General features: G+C 35.5%; 1 pseudogene across 1 annotated transcript; it reads right to left on the bottom strand.

Annotated features, from left to right (window-relative positions):
• Positions 1-9,073: 9,073 nt before the first annotated feature.
• On the bottom strand, positions 9,074-11,573 carry LOC149556973 (putative pentatricopeptide repeat-containing protein At3g13770, mitochondrial pseudogene; annotated as a pseudogene). The gene has a single exon (XR_016364821.1). The product of XR_016364821.1 is annotated as a putative pentatricopeptide repeat-containing protein At3g13770, mitochondrial pseudogene (transcript).
• Positions 11,574-14,057: the final 2,484 nt, after the last annotated feature.

Here is a 14,057-nt window from a genome sequence, read left to right on the forward strand (position 1 = left end):
TCTAGAATGCTCTAAATCACAATTACATTCATCTGGCCAATTCACACCTTCTAGGTCACCAAAATGATGGCCAAATTGCATGCTCCTATTTTTTCGAGATTTTCTAGCACACTGATAGTTGAATTGTGAGAGTTGGAACATTTATTTGACCCAAATGGGTGTCCAAAAATGAAAACACATGAAACATAAACTAAGTCTAAGTACATTTTTTTGGGTGACACATGATTGCCCTTATACCTCTGGATGCTCCTGCATCACTATTAACCATTGCTTCTTCTTGAACTTTTAGCACACCTCTCAGGAGTTCAACACAATCTTCTTCTCTTTCAAGTATGTTCAATGCTTGTTGAAATTGTTGATTATTCTAGCGTAATGTCTAGGCGGTTGAAGTTAAATCAAAATCTATATCTTCCTATGTGTCTTCAAAACTGAGATTAGGCTACAAAATAAGAAAAAGATTATCGTGTGGTATGACCATTGTAATTCATTACTGCTTCAAAAGAGCTTTGTCCTCTTTCTCTAGGGACTCTCCCCAGTAGAGTTACAAAAAATTTTTTAGTGAGCAAATTGTCTTTTCCTACTAAAACAATAATTCAATCTATGCTTGAGGTTTGGAAAATCCAATAAAGTTCACAACAATTGGGTAAACATAGTGTTATTTGTTTCCCTCTGAATTTTAGAAGTATAGCTCCCTTTACAAATGATTTATCAATAAGTTCAAAAGATCAAAACTAACTGAACGCATACTTTTACCAAAAAGTGCTTAAGGAACACTCATGTGCTCTTGAGTACTAAGGTAACAATTTACATATCTAGAAAATCAATGAATGAAAAGCTCAGTCTTTACACAAGAAAACTAGGAATTTAAACTTTACAACAACTCAAACCAATTTTGGAGAAAGATAGATGAAAATGAATGACAAAGAAACAATAGTAGATGTCATACATAACTAATCATCACAACTCACAAAGTAACCATGATTGAATTTGCTTCAAACACCAAGTTTTAAAGCACAAAAATATATATATATATATATATATATATATATATATATATATATATATATATATATATATATATATATATATATATATATATATATATATATATATATATATATATATATATATATATATATATATATATTCAAAAAGACTTTCTTAGCACAAAATCATTTAAGAGAGCACTTCCATATATATTACTATCTATCTATCACTATTTCCATATAATCAACTTAAAATAGTACTAGCTTTATCAAAGTATATTTAGGCTACTAAAAATCTAACCCCTAACTAGCTAAATGCTCTAGCATTTATACTTAGTTCATTACAAACTTGAAAAGGCCTCCATTAAAGCCCAACCTTTCAATTAGAAATAGTTACAAAAATAGTTTTGAAATAGTTTGAAAAGAAAAATAGAAAGGGTTTTTTTTCAACTAAACACCATCACCAGCCTTCTCTCCATCCACCATGGTCTGCTTGATCAGTTTCTAGCTCTTGAAAGTGTTTGTGAATTCCTACATTGCATGAGAGTGAGGATGTTTCAGACTGGGTAACTTTGACCTACAAGAGTCCTTTTGCCACTTAAGCTCTTTAATCCCACAGCTTTGTCTCGGCATAAGATTCTTGTTCAGATATAACATCAACTCAATGTTTGCCAAGGTAGTGAAGTCTCTAAAAGTAGGTGTGTCATTGTCCTTGATTCCTATCATGATGTCATTGAAATTTTTGGTTAAGACCTCAAAATCCATGTTTTTGTCTTCAAACTGTAGGATCTCTGTAGGGTTAACAACATGCATATCCTTTAGGAGTTCTTTATGCATTCCAGTGATTTCAATTTCCACTAATCACATTTCTTCGATGGCTCCTTTGTAAATCAATTCCTTCCAACCCATATTGTTCTTGAGGATGAACAACATGCATGAGTCCACAGTTTTCATGGGATTTTCATTTAGAAACTTCAACACCCCATATTTTTCAGCTCCATGAACTTGGAACACAATGTCTTGGCATCTATTATGATCAGCCTCCCATACTGGCAAAAGGGTTTGAATTTCACATAACAACATTTCGTGTACATGGCAGTAAAATCTAGAATAAATTTGCTACCTTCTTTTACTATGGATGCCACCCATTCTTGTACTGCATCTGAGAGTAGATTACCCTTTTGCATTTGATTAACCAACTACTCGCTATCTAAGGAATTGGGATCAAAAGACTGCGGAGTTTGAATCAATGGAAGGGCACCCAAATTCATCAAAGGGTCTATATAAGCAGCCATAGTGATTACTAGTGCCTTTAGCTCTTTCTTCTCTTTGCTATCTCTTTCAGACTAAGTTAGCATGTGGTCTACAAAAAATTTAAAGAAGTGATTACCAATGTCTTTGGTAATGGCCCCCAATTCTATGATGGTGACTTTAAAGCCTTTGGCATCAATTTCTCCAGACTCATCTTTCTATTTATATGTAGCCACCACTGTTGTTACCCTTCTGGTTACTAGGTCCTTGATCAAGCATGCATCACTCTTCATCTTTTTATTCTTAGAACCACGAGCTGCATATTTGGTGACGATATCTTTAACAAGTGTAGACACAAGCTGCAGGTTTCATTTCTTGTTGACTAAATTAGACAGCCATGATGGAATAGTAGTAGTGGTCATCTCTTGACTTCCCTTGGGAGGAGTCATGAATTTATGTTGATCCGACTTAGGAGCTTCTATTAATTGCACATCACCACCTGGAGTATCCGAGAAGCTGAGTTCCTCTCCTAGACCTTGTCCTTGAGTCATCATTTTCTCCTTCTGAATCTCTTGTTGCATGAGTGCCTCGGATTTAGTCTTGGGCCTAGTTCTAGGGGTCGTGGTTTGTTTAGGAGACAATGTTCTTTACTCCTTATTGGGAGTCGAAGTGCTACCTACAACATGACATGAAATTGGGATGTTAGAGGTTAATGTTTCAAAGAAAGAAACCACTTTTGGAAATTTTTCAGTTTGTTTTTCATTGACAACATTTATGTTTCTTCTTCTTAACCAATTATCTGTGTGAGTGAGAATAGATCTGGTCCTCAAGTTTATATCATCTTCTTCACCTATACTCCAGTCTACCTCTAATTGTTTTAGTTCACTTGCTTCTTCCCATCCCAGTTCAACAATATCTGAACCATCCTCAACTACTTCCAATTGAAATTTCAATTTGAGAGAATTAATTTATTGAAGTCTTAATCTTGAATGGTCTTTCTTTATCACTTCTTCCTCATCATTACAATCTTTCCATAGATATTCTAAATGTGGAACCGTAGGTGACTGACCCTTCAAGCCAAGTATTTTAGTTGCAAACCCTTTGCTGTCGAAATTCCTCCTTCCCTAGTAGGATTCGAAATTGGAACTAAGCAAGTTGCTTCCAACCACTTAGGCATTGATCATGTTGCTGTAGGTTAAATAAACAAGCTTAATAGGGAAAATAGACTCCCACTCTTCCTGAGGTAGATTGTCTTTAATCATTGAAAATAACTATCTACAAGTTTAAACTATTATAAAACAATCTAGAGCATATGGAGGTAGTTTCACTGGTTCTTCTTCAAATCCCCCTATTCATAAGTATGTGAACTTAGGAAATTGAATGAAATAGCTCCCATAAATTTGAATCAGCTTTTGGGCCTCCGAGGATATTCTTGGCATCGGTGCTTTTTTGAGGTTCAAATGCACACTTTCTATCAGCACATCATGTGTTTTCCTAAAATCTTACAGCACTCTATCTCTTTGGAGCAGGCGATAGTACTAGTAGATAGTTACGTCTTCATTCAGATAAGAAGACATGTAGAAATCTTCTCTAGACACCTTAGCATGTTTGAGTTGACTTCTCAATGAACTGACTATTAGTTTCGCCCAATCTAACAATTGTTCTCCTTTCATAATGATTTCTACATAAGGGTACATCTAATCTTCAAAGAGGAAAACATCTAAAGAACCTTTGACCTGGTGCAATAAGACCATGAGGTCATGTACATGAGGCTTCATATGATCCTTGGTGATTATTTTGGGTAGTCTGGAGCTACCTTTATAATCGGTCTCTGTCCATTTTCTAGCCAACATGTTATGGTATTTGTCTAGACTTTCCTGATACTCAACTAGAGAGTGGGTAGGGCCAAAAGAAACAAAGGTACACTCAGGCAAATGCAATACTGATGAGATAGTCTCCCTCGAGATGGATAACATTGGTTCCCCATCTTTATTCGAAATACTCTTGGTTCTCACATCATAATGGTTAGTACACAATTGAAGTAGCTCAAGACTCAAAAGGGTAGGGAGAAAAGCCACAGCTTCAATTAAACCACTTGTTAGGATCTCTAAACAACCATTAACTACATCAGCTTGCTCAAGAAAATTTCCTTGTAACTTCTCAACTTTGACATCCTCCGAATTAGTGTCAGAAATGATAGGCCTCTTACACTCTAAACTAGAAATATTTCCAAAGAAATGCAAAACAAACTTCATTCTAAACAAAGAAAATAAAAGCCCAACACTTCTTTTGTTATTTGAAACAAAGATAGAGGAAAGAACAATGGATTTCTTGTATTCTCACCTATAATCTTCAGAGAGAAAACTAGACCTCTTTTCTTCGTTTATTGCTGCTCCTTTGATTCACCTTTTCACATGATAAAACAATCAAACTAGAAACTTATGCTTTAAAAGGAAAGGAGACATACTGGCAAAAGTATCACCTCATCATGAGGTATTCATGGTGATTTTGTTGTAGCTTGATTTGCACACTTGAAACTATGACAAGACATCTTCATTAATTGATCATGCTTTGTGGATGTCCTTGCAATAATTACAAATTTCTAACAAATAATCCGACTCCCGGATGAAAGATTTGCCTTTTTTAATCATGATGAAAACCATCTTTCATCTCAAACAAGATCTTCAATCATTATTTCTAACACCTTAATTAATTTCTCGGGAACTGGTTGTCCTTAGAGAATCATTAACACTCGTGCTCAAAAAACCTCCAGTAATAGAACTACTTTCAACTTCTTTGAACTGAGGTTCAAAGAGGTTCAAACAAACATCTTCATTATGCTTATCAAGTCCCACCTATAGAAAATGATTAGTATCGAAATCCTTTGGTTGAACTACTTTGAAAATACCTTTGAACCGAGGTTCAAAGAGGTTCAAGAAATGATAACTGCTATGAACATCATAGGATTAATTTCTATATGCAAGGATTGGTGATATTCATAAGATATGGGACCGAGAAGGGCTTGTTCAATGTATGATTTCAGGCTTCAAAGGAAACCGGAGAAAATTTAAAATATGGTGACTCAAAACTAAGGCTAACATGTTAATATCAATGTTCTAAATTTTGATTAAGAAATTCTATAATTTCTTAACTACTAGCCTAAATTTAGGACCAATGCCGCATGAAGTTCATGTACTACCTCCATCCTAAGTTGTATCATTGAAATTTTCTTTCCCATGTGGTGATTGTTATATTTGTGAGGACTAAACAAGATTTGTCTTCCAATCTTCTTAACTCCAAATACTAAATAGTAAGGAGGAAGTTGGCAATTGTGTTATTGTGCTCTTGAACTTCTGAGTTGAGCAAGAGGCAATATGGCATTTTTCTCCATCCTTAAACTCTAGAGAGTTATGTTGGAGGTAGAATGGCAGTTGTACTTCCAGGCCCCTAAACTTGTTGAATATGATCAAAGGTGCTTTTATGATTCCTTGAGGTGTTTCGAAATGGCAATTTGATAATGAAAAAGTTTATATTAATTGGATGTAAGGCAAGCATAGCTAATTTCACAGAGTAGCTTAGGGTTCTTAGAGTTCTCCTTCTTAAGGTTTTAATCAAAACAACCTTATGAAAAATAAATTCTTCCTAGACTCACTAACATTTGAGTAGATGAAGTTTAAAAAATAAAATTAAAAAAATAGTTCTCACATACTTATTGAAGACCTCACTAGTTTACTCTAGAGATTAAAAAAAACCCATCCCAACTCGTGAACAATCTAAACCAGGTGATGGAAGAAAGAATTCTACAATTAAAATGCATATTCGTGTAAGATGAAACATGATTAGAATGTGGGGTAAAGAGAGACTTTGAGCCAACAAGGAAATTAATCCCCAAGTAAAATAGAAATTGGGACTAAGCTATCGAAAATTTGTGCATATGCAGACTAGACTGTTAGTATTTTTATGGTTTATTTGGTTCAAGTATAAGAGGAGTTTTAGGAGTCAAGAGACATGTAATTAGAGGAAGCCCTAAAAGCAGGGCACTCTAGTTAGGTAACACTAAAATAGAGAATTTGGAAATCTAGGAAAATAAATCATTCATGGTGTCTGCAAAAGAACATAACTAATATAATAGAAAGAAGAAAATGAAACATTCAAACAAGAAAAGCAGAGATGAAAAATACTTACCCTAATAAAAAGTGTTGAACATGCAAAACTCCACACCCAAATTTGCATACATTTCTCATACAACTTCTTGTAAATTTTTGTGATTTTGTAAAGAGTTTGCTAGATGGAAAAAGTAAATATTTTATGGGCAGACATCTCATGACATTTTCTGGATTTCATGAGAAATAATAAATGTAATATTGTGAGGAACTAACACACAAAAAATGAGTTGAAAATGGCACATAACCTTATTGTTTACCTAAAGGTTTTCAAAATCATGGAAGGTAAAATATGGGTTGTCGTGTGACATGGCCTCCACTAGGGTTTTTCCTCTATTTTTATTAATTAAAATGTTTGCAGGGCACCACTATTTTGAACATACACAATGCAAGAAAAAACAGGCAAACTCACCAACCATAAAGAAAACAGAGACAATAATGCCACCCACAAAAGCTTGCATCTATTATACCATAGAAAAATCCGAAAAAGGAGATGCACAAACTATAATATATGAAAGAGAAGCAAAAGGCACCAATCCACGACGCATAGGGAGGGATGAGAAAAACCCATAGAAGAATCTCTGAAAAATAGATTCTTAATTTTACCTTTGATGACAAGTGGGTGTTTTGGGTATTTTACTAAACCTATAGCCATAAGCTCCCATAGCCATGACACTATTTTTAAATGTTTAAATAATTGTTAAATTTAACATTTGATCCATTCTAAACGTATTAAGAAACCTTAAATAGTTTGAAAGCATAAATTTATGGCCAAAAACACATCATTTGCTTGTGCAAAACTACATTTCAAAAAATCAATAAAAAGGAAAAGAATAATTTTTAAGAACTTGGAATATCATAACCTTGTCTAAACCAAAAAATCAGCACAGAGCCTTGTTGATCAAAGGAATTCCAATGCACATTGATAGTAACAAGATTGAATTTTTAAGACCAAGTCACGGTTTTTTCTCACCGATCAAGTACAACACAATCCATTTAGGTTTTGCTTATAAGAACTCTGCAACCTCTGGTATTTACAAGGCAAGCCTAACTTTTGCTTCGGTGTGAACATATGGATGTAGGTTTCTGGTTTCTCATTGTAGCTTACAACTGCAAATTGAGTTCTTTATTTTGTACATCATACAAACTCATTTACGAAGAAGCTGAATAAAGTCGGACAAGGCTAAAGTGAAGGGAAATTTGGATTGCAGACACTATGTGCTTCTATGTACTTTGTTCTAGATCTTCCAATATGAAAATCTAGAATTTCCATGGAAGCTTCAAGAAGAAGTTTTAAATTTAATTTAATTTAATTTTTTAAAATTATGTTTCTCAGGAAAAATCATTTTTCTCATTGCTAAAACCAATGAGAAATAAGAAAAAAAAAAAATTTAAATTATCAAAAAGAAATATTACAAAGTAACTATTATATATTATATAATGAAATTTAATACTGAGTTCTTATTGATAGATAAAATTAGTCAAATAAAAAAAAATTTGAATTAAATGAATCCATCCTACGATAGACACTGAAAAAAAAAATTAAATTTTTTTCTATTAGATATAAGAGTTTCAGAACCAAAAAAACACCAGAGTATCAACACGAAAATTTTAAAGAAAAATATGCCTTTATAAATGCTAATGTTGCATATCTTATTAAGGGCGTCCCAACCATTGTGGAGATATAAGAATGTCTCCCAAGTTTTTGCTTTGAAGTCCCACTTTTGTGTAAATTTAAAAAATAAAAAATAGAATAGAAACGTCCTCTAGCAGTCCCCAAATCTACAGAGATAGATGGGAGATTTTAGGCGGGGAACTACATCTCTGAAAAACACTGTTAATAACAGCGAACAAGATCATTTGCTGTGAACCACGTAATTTGCCGTATCTATGTATTATTACTGGTCAACCACATCAGTTGCTGTGAACCACGTAGGTTGCTGTCTTGTGCTTTATTATCTGTTTGGTTATATACATTTTAATCTGCTCCATTTTTCTTAAGAATGTCACACCTTGCCTATATCTGTACTTCAAAACTTGATTTTACAGAAAAGGCAAAATGTTATCTATGAAGGTAATATTTTTGTCACTGCCAATCGAAATATCAATTTGATGTATGAGACTCTGCTCTCACAGACTGCACAAGGTAATTATTTTTCCACTCATAATAAGGTGATTAAATCCTCTCCTCTAACAGGGTCACACCTAACAGTGTGTTTTGTAACCTTTAACAAGGCTGACTCCTAATAGGGCTCACTTCAAAAGAGTAAAAATTAGTAACTAGTTACAATTGGTGGTTTTTCCCAAATTAGGTTTTCACATTAAATCTTAGTGTCAAATGTGTTCATGTTATTTCTCTTATGTGTTTGCAACTAAATTAAAGTAATAGTAATCACAGATAACATCTTAAGATTTTCATGCTAAGTGTTTGTTGAGCATTTTTGGGTAAAAGTAGAAAGCTATTTCACATTTTAGGCTGACTTATCAGAATGATAGAATTTAAGTATTTCTATATAAAAATCAATTTTGTTCAAATATATGATCTAGATAAATTTATTCTAGCTAATTTCTATATGGTCTCACACTTTTCCAATTGGAAATGTCTATTAAATCCATTTTTTGTAGTAATTTGAATCTAATTACTAAAGAAATAAAATTATTTTAGAAAAGTGGTGTTTCAATAACTCTTACTATTTTTTATCAAGAAACAGCTTCCAAAAAACAATTACAAATATTATAATCTGGATATCCATGCAAGGCCAATAGTATACATACATTTGTTGGTTATTTCAGTTAGCATCACCAATAATCACCACACAAACAATCTCCGTCCTTGAAATGATGGAATCGATTGGCGTCCCTAAGAATAATCTCCCGTTTCTCCAGTTTGGAAATAAACTTAACAAACATATGGCAATCGCCACAGATACGGATGTTCTTCACAACGCGGATGGTTGTACCGGGAGGTGTTTTGATGAGTCCAAATGCAATTGCCAATTTCTCACTGTGGTGGCGGAGAGAGTGTGGCTTCTGCTCCTCCTCCACATCGTGCAGGACAAAGTTTGTGTCGGGCATAATCCCTGCTTCATTCACTTGCCCTGCCAAACCCTCCAGCTTGGCATAAATATCCTCTGCCTCTGGATGCGTCCTGTCTCCTGCCACAAAATAATGGACTCTGTCCTTGATCACAATCCAACTGCGTCCTGGCCTCTTCTTTAATTTCCTATCTTTCATCGTTTCCCTCACCCTTTCCTTTTCATCCCACCTCCCAGTTGCTGCATACATATTTGACAGCAGCACATAGTTTGTAGAGTTGTCAGAGTCCAACTCAAAGAGATGTTGGGCTGCATATTGCCCAAGCATTACATTCTGATGCATTGTACAGCTACCAAGTAAAGATCCCCATACGGCAGCATCGGGCTTCATTGGCATTTTGCAAATAAGGACTAGTGCATCATTCAGGCGTCCGAAACGACCAAGAAGATCAACCATGCAGCAGTAGTGTTGTGCGTGTGGCACGATGCCATAATGTTGATCCATGCAACCAAAGTATTGCCAACCGTTACGAGCCAGGCCTGCATGGCAGCAAGCAGAAAGAATGGCCACAAAACTTACATGATCTGGTCTTGTGCCTGAACATTCCATCTGTTCAAACAGATGGATGGACTCCTTGCCACATCCATGCATAGCGTAGCCTAGAATCATCGCATTCCAAACAACCACATTTGGCCCTTGAATCGTGTCAAACACTTGGCGTGCATCAGTTATGCTCCCACATTTGGCATACATATCAACAAGGCCACTGCCCACAAAAACATCAGAGTGGCATCCCCTCCTGATGATCTCTGCATGGAGCTTCTTCCCATTTTGCAGGGCTGCCAAGTTGGCATATGCTGGGAGAACACCAGCAAAGGTGATCACATTGGAAGTAATGCCCGTTCGCTTCATTTCCGCAAAGAGATTCAAAGCCTCGTCAAAACATCCACTCTGCACACATCCTGCTATCATGGCGCTCCACGCCACGACATCTCTTCCGCTTGCTGGCATTTTCTCGAACAGCTTGAGGGCCTCACCAATATACCCATTCTGGGAATATACTGCAATCATTGTAGTCCATGATATCACATTTTGTTCTGGCATTTCTTCGAATAGCTTGAGAGCCTCCTCGACGCAACCATTTTGTCCAAAAACCCCAATCATCATGTTCCAAGAAACCAAATCTCTACATGGCATTTTCTCAAAGAGCTCCATACCTTCGTTTACATTGCCATTCTGTGCATATCCTGCGATCATAGCAGTACAGGAAACTACATTCCGTTGAGGAATTTTGTCAAACACTTGGCGCGCGTGCTCGACTCTGCCGTATTTGGAGTACATGTCGACAAGGGAAGTAGCCACAAATACATTGAATTCGACCTTTGCCTCGATTATGTGTCGATGAAGCATTTGGAGGTAGCTGTAGGAATTGGATGCAGGAACAAGGCTCGCAAACGTGTATTCGTCGGCCTGAATACCTCTCCTTTGCATATCATCATACAATTGCAATGCCTGCTCAAAAAGCCCGCGCTTGGCGTATGCAGAGATGATTATGGTCCATGAAACCGAACTTGTTTGAGACATTTTGTCGAAAAGTGTTCGCGCATCTGCAACACTCCCGCACTTGGCATAGAAGCTGAGCAGCTTGTTTCCAACATAACCCCTCGTTTCTATTTCCATGTCCGCCTCTCTGATCATACCATGAACTGACTTGCCTAGTTCCAGGGCATTTTTATTCCTACACGCTGTCAAAAGGGAAGAAAATGTATCACAATCCACGCCACTCTCTTGCTTCCTCATCACATTCACTAAATTGATCGCTTCCTTCAGTCGCCCTTGTTTGCAGAGTCTCAGCACAACACCCTTGTTGTTAATACCAAACGAGCACTCCATTGCTGTTTCACCATAACAGCTGAAATGAGTGTGCAATTTGCGACGTTGGAGTTGGTACGCTATCGCAGGCCGAGAAAATGCAGCTACTTTCATTTTCATTTTCTTAAAAGCTTCGCTCTTGACATCTCTCGTCACAACTAACTTTTTCACACCCTTGTGTTCTTAGACAGGGGCTGGAGCTCTCGAGCTCATTTCAACATGGTCGTCTTGGTTAGGCCATTTGGTATCTAGTATCTAATATTGGTAATCTGGTATGAGATTATGGTTTCTTTGAATTGAGCATATGTATATGTATCATTTTATGTTAAAGTTAACTAATGTTGACTGGTCAATATTTAAAAAACTTTGACTCTTGTTGAATATTGACCAGTCAACATTAGTTAACTTTAACATAAAATGATACATATACATATATGCTCAATTCAAAGAAACCATAATCTCATACCAGATTACCAATACTAGATACGAGATACCAGATGGCCTAACCAAGACGATTATGTTGAAATGAGCTCCAGAACCTGTCTAAGAACACAAGGACAAAAAAATGTTGGTTGTGACACCCTTCCCCACATAGGGAATGCATTGTCCCAATGCAAATATGTAAAATTTCAAAATCATACCCAATTATATATACAAGGTAATGAATCTACAAGATCAAGATCTAACTTCCATTTACACAATAACACGTGCATCTGCATTGAATTCTATAGAAAAATATTGATTTTTAGCTACTGTAATTAAAGTCAACTTTTCTTTTCCTTATATGAAATCTACATTTCATTAACACATTAACTCTAATGGATCTAACTCTTCAAAGACAATATTAACACATAGTTGAAGTAATAAGCAAAGAGAAATTAACACACATTAAAGCACATGTATAAGTAATCATTTGAATAACACTTTCTATGTGTGAGTGTGTGAATGGAAGTTAGATCTTGATCTTGTAGATTCATTACCTTGTATATATAATTGGGTATGATTTTGAAATTTTACATACCTGCATCGAGATGATGCATTTTCTATGTGGGGAAGGATGTCACAACCAACTTTTTCTCACCCTTGTGTTCTTAGACAGGTTCTAGATCTCATTTCAACATGGTTGTCTTGGTTAGGCCATTTGGTATCTGGTATCTAGATATTAGTAATCTGGTCTGAGATTATGGTTTCTTTGAATTGAGCATATATGTATATGTATCATTTTATGTTAAAGTTAACTAATGTTGACTAGTCAATATTCAAAAGACTTTGACTCTTGTTGAATTTGTTGCAGTTTATGGAGACGACTGATGTGGCATTGGTTATATAAGGACTGCTCCCTGCAAAACGGGGTTAGGTAAATCAACTATTTGGCACCAATGGATTATGGCAATTTTGAGTGTTACACTATTAATAGTGTTGGCCCAACTTCATCCATGCCTTTATGCATCTTTCGTAGCTCTGTCTGGAGCATACTATAATAGGATCTTCCATAGAAAATGAATTGGTATGTCCATTCTATGTTTCTTGAATGCTTAAACAAAGAAAAATACCTTCTTTCATAGCTCATTGGATTAAGCAAAAAAAAAAAAAGAATATTGGTGTATTGGTGTTCCTGTTGATATCAAAATTGCCACTAATTATTGCTATTGATGTCAAAGTTGCTACCTACTAATGTTCTTATTGCTTTACTCTACGACTTTTTCCATTGTTCTGATGGAAAAAGAAATGAGTATATGGGTCTGCAATCACAATGTTTGGCACCAATTTGCAAAATGGGTTTCCCATTCTGACCATGATGGAATGTTTTATGGGTGCACTCCACATTTGGACTTGTGATGACTTGGAAAAGGTTATTTCAAACTGCAAACCATTGGCATGGTGCAATGGATAGAGTCTAGCCTGAAAACATTATTAGTGGATCTGAAAACATTATTAGTGGATCTGAGAACATTATCAAATAAGAAAAAGTCAAAATGGGAATAGGAATAACTATTCCAATAAGATGTATTTTTTAGAATGGACATATGCTCCTTTTGGGGCCAAAATGGGAACATGAATTCCAATTCCCAATTCTGATTTACTGTACTAAACTGAGAATTAAAAACAAATTCCAATTCTCAATCCTGATTTGGTGCTCCAAACAAAAAAGTGAAAAAAAAAATCCAATTCTCAATCCCTATTATAGTTGATTTCCCACAAACTAATGAGTTGTCACTCGAATTAGAATTGAGGATTGGAATTTGTTATTCAAAACTCATTTGGTTCAACAAAATTAATTTTAGATATGTCATTCTAAATGTAACGAACTCAAGAATGGATTTCTCTAGGAATGGAATCATCATCAATGGAATAAACAATTCTTGGGATTTCTCAAGGGGTTCATGCATAGGCTACAGAGTAGAAGTCTCCTGTAAGAATGTTGTCGGTAACTAATCCTTCTGCTCCATCCACTTGTGGCACCAACAAACCTTCGTCCACATTCCAATTGTGGCCCTACCTATTTCTCAACATCAAAAGCCTATTTATGAATTATGCCATTGTATATTAGAAATGTAGACAAAAAGTACTAGAATTAACTTAGTAGTCATAAATGTATAATTGGCACTGACATAGCCAAGGAAATGAGTCCAACATACTCACAATCTACATGCCCTCTTTCTAATTGTAGATGTGAGGTTTTGAGTGGTACCAATGTAGCCAATTAGTCCAACATAAGGAACCAAATAACTAGTAAGAAAATAATTTA

This window comes from Cupressus sempervirens, chromosome 5, assembly GCF_028749045.1.
Source record: "Cupressus sempervirens isolate cs-2001-9-10 chromosome 5, ASM2874904v1, whole genome shotgun sequence".
NCBI lineage: Eukaryota > Viridiplantae > Streptophyta > Pinopsida > Cupressales > Cupressaceae > Cupressus > Cupressus sempervirens.